The 3243-nt window shown below is 36.9% G+C and overlaps 1 pseudogene; it reads left to right on the plus strand.

Annotated features, from left to right (window-relative positions):
- Positions 1–2906: 2906 nt before the first annotated feature.
- LOC117367334 lies at positions 2907–3032 on the plus strand (annotated as a pseudogene).
- Positions 3033–3243: the final 211 nt, after the last annotated feature.

Here is a 3243-nt window from a genome sequence, read left to right on the forward strand (position 1 = left end):
TGCGGTATGGACACCCTTTCGGATGTGGAAAGCTAACCTAAAACAAGACTCTATATGTTGGAATTGTATGAAAGAAGCTGGGACTCTTGATCACATGCTTTTCCACTGTGCTAAAGTTCGTTCCTTTTGGACATGCATTTGGGACACCATAAAGTCTATTACCAATTGTTCAGAAGAAATTTCCTTTGACATTATAATTCTCCGATCTCAACACCCTTGTTTTACACAGTCTAACTGTCCTCCTAAACTCATTGATGCAATGTTTGTGACTGCCCTTATGCACATCTTGAAAAATTGGAAGTCCTCTTCATTACTAAACTATACCTTTTGGTGGAATTCTTTGAGCATGTATCATAAATTTGAATCATATGCTTATGAAAAGAAAAATATAATTCGACTTTCCAAAAGTTTGACACAATGTAAATCACCCTGGAAATTCCTAGACTCATATGTTCAATCTATTTCATAGACACTCCTCTCTTCTTCTTCTTCTTTTTCTTTACCTTCATCTTTTTCCTCATTTTATTCTTTTTCTTTCTTCCTTCAATTTCTCTTTCCTCTTATCTTTTCTTTTATTATCTTTTCATGAACAGTCCTAGTACTTTAGATCTTTTAAAACGATTCAATTCTACATTGCACAATATAACTGAATATTTGTTATACTAAATGTTTTGTTTTATTTTTTGATACCCTGTACTTGAACTGTTTCTTATATTTTTTCAAAAAACTCAATAAAAAATATTGAACTCAAAAAAAAAAGAAACATGATGGCAGATAAAGGCTAAATGGCCCATCCGCAGGAACCATTAGCGCTTCCTCTCTTTAAGAGATCCAAAGTGCCTATCCCAGGCTTCCTTGAATTCAGACACAGTCTCTGTCTCCACCACCTTTTGTGGGACACTTTGTGGGCGGGTGTTAACCTGTGTGGAAAACACAGCCACAATTTGTATTAAACTCTATTCTCATCTACAATTTGTGAGTCATTCTATGCCTACATAGGTTCAAGGCCACGACATACAATTCAAGTGACAGGTAAAATTGAAAGAAGAATTAAGGAGTGAGGAGACGGTAAACAGAAGGGGGGAGAGGGAAGAGATGAGGAGACAAAAGAAGTACAGTTTACATTAGATGATGGGGAGATCTTTGAATTGGAACAAGTTATTGATTGTTAATAGAGAAAATTGTGTCAAAGAGAAGTCTTTAATTTCTTTCGAAATCTGGTTATCGAGAGGTTGTTCCAGGTAATTTAGGTATTCCATGCTAAATGCATACTCTTCCTATTTTTGCCACAGATTTGATATTGATTTATCACATAAAATTTGCTAAAGGTTTTGGAGCACTAAGACAGCTCAGAGCCATTGAAGATTTTTGGGATGAGAAATCATTGCATATGTTAATTCATGCCTTTGCATTGTCTAAGTTGGATTATGGTCATTTAGGATATGCAGGTATAGGGTCAAGACCGTTAAAGCACTTACAAAGAGTACAAAATGGTGCGATTCGATTGTTAGGCCGGGCATATATTTGTGATCAGGTGACATCTTTATATTTAGGATCAGATTTAAGATCTTGATGTTGGCACACAAAGCATTATTTCAGTTACAGCCTTGCGCTTGTTACGATCTTCGAATGACAATAGGGTGGTCGTTCCCCAGACTGTGTCGTTCTTTTCTTTAGTTCCGCGGTACAGAACTGAGAAAAGAAGAATCCTACATATATTTCAAAAGACATTTGGCTCTTTCAAATTGAAGAAATGAGTCTTGGACTGTAGCCTGTATTTATGTAGTGATTGATTTCTTACAGGAAATTTACAGTTTGCATTAATTAGTTATGGTTTATTATTGAGATTTTGATTGTTATAGAATTTTATGAATTTAAAAACAAAGAAAAAATAATAATAACTTTGGCTTTTATTCTTTCCTTTTCTATTTTTAAATGGAGTTCTTTTCTTAATGAATGTGAAATATATATTGTAAACCGCTTGGATCCTTTTTTGGCTGTTACGCGATATATAAAGCTTGTAATAGACATAAATGTCATAATATACAAAGTGGTGGTTTTTTTTTTTTTTTAATAAACATAAACATATGATTAATTTGCTGCTCTACCATCAGCCTTTCTGCATCTCCCTCTCTGTGAGGAATATGCCTGGAAAATTCTTCATACTGCAAATTTCCACACAGGGTCGATCAGGCCAGTATCACGGTTCCAACAGTGGCCAATCCAAGTCACAAGTACCTGGCAGGATTGCCTCATCCACAATCCAGCAAAATGCCTGGCATGTTGGCCTTTGACTTCATCTCAATGCCCTTCCATCAGTGGATCTCCTTTTCTTCTTGGTAGATTCATGTAGGAACTTAGGGGTCCAGCTTGATTATAAATTGACGTGTGATAGATATTACTAGTGAAATCTTTCTTCCTAGCCCTCTGTTGGAGCAGGCAAAGATGACTCCGTGGGTGCTGTTTTCTTGTATACAACCCTCACTTCCTGCAGGTATCCATATTTACTGCTTCTCTATTGAAACATCTTCAAACAGTTGAGAATACTGCGGTTTGTCTTCTGCTGACTGCTTCACCACTTCTGGCTTCCAGCTCCATATCATATCAAACATCCATTTCTATCTTTCTCTCTTAAAGTTTTACACAAAGTATCCTTCCTTATCTTTGTTCTCAGATTACATCCTAAGCTCCGTCATGGGCCCTTTGCTTTCTTCAGGAAAATCATGGAATGTTCTTCCCTTACCGCTCAGACCAGAACTTTCATACCTTCAATTCAGAATCACTTTGAAGGCTTACGCTGACTTTTACAAAGCTGCGGTAGAGGTTTCTACCATGGACTGGCGAGGTAAATGCTTTGAGCATCGGAGCATTTACCTCGCCAGCCCGCCAGATAAATCTCTATCACAAGCTTTGCGCAGCGGCAGTATTGTAGCCAATGAGGTTAATCCGAGGCGCGATTATTGCTAATTGAAAACTTTTCCCAATAAATCTCTATCACAGTTTTGTAAAAGGAGCCCTTAATCCATTCTCCTTAGCCTTTCCAGAGATGATTGTGGCTGGTGTGGTGGATGCTTCCTTGTGTCTCTTTCTGATTTATTTTTATCTCTTTCTAATTTTCTCTCTCTTATTCATTTTGTAGTCTTTTCCACTTCTGATACTGATTATTTGAGAAAGGTAGTAATGTACTATGTTACTTACCATCAGGAATAAGCTGTGACTTCCCCAGGTCTGCATTAATCGCTT

Source organism: Geotrypetes seraphini, chromosome 9 (genome assembly GCF_902459505.1).
Source record: "Geotrypetes seraphini chromosome 9, aGeoSer1.1, whole genome shotgun sequence".
Lineage (NCBI taxonomy): Eukaryota > Metazoa > Chordata > Amphibia > Gymnophiona > Dermophiidae > Geotrypetes > Geotrypetes seraphini.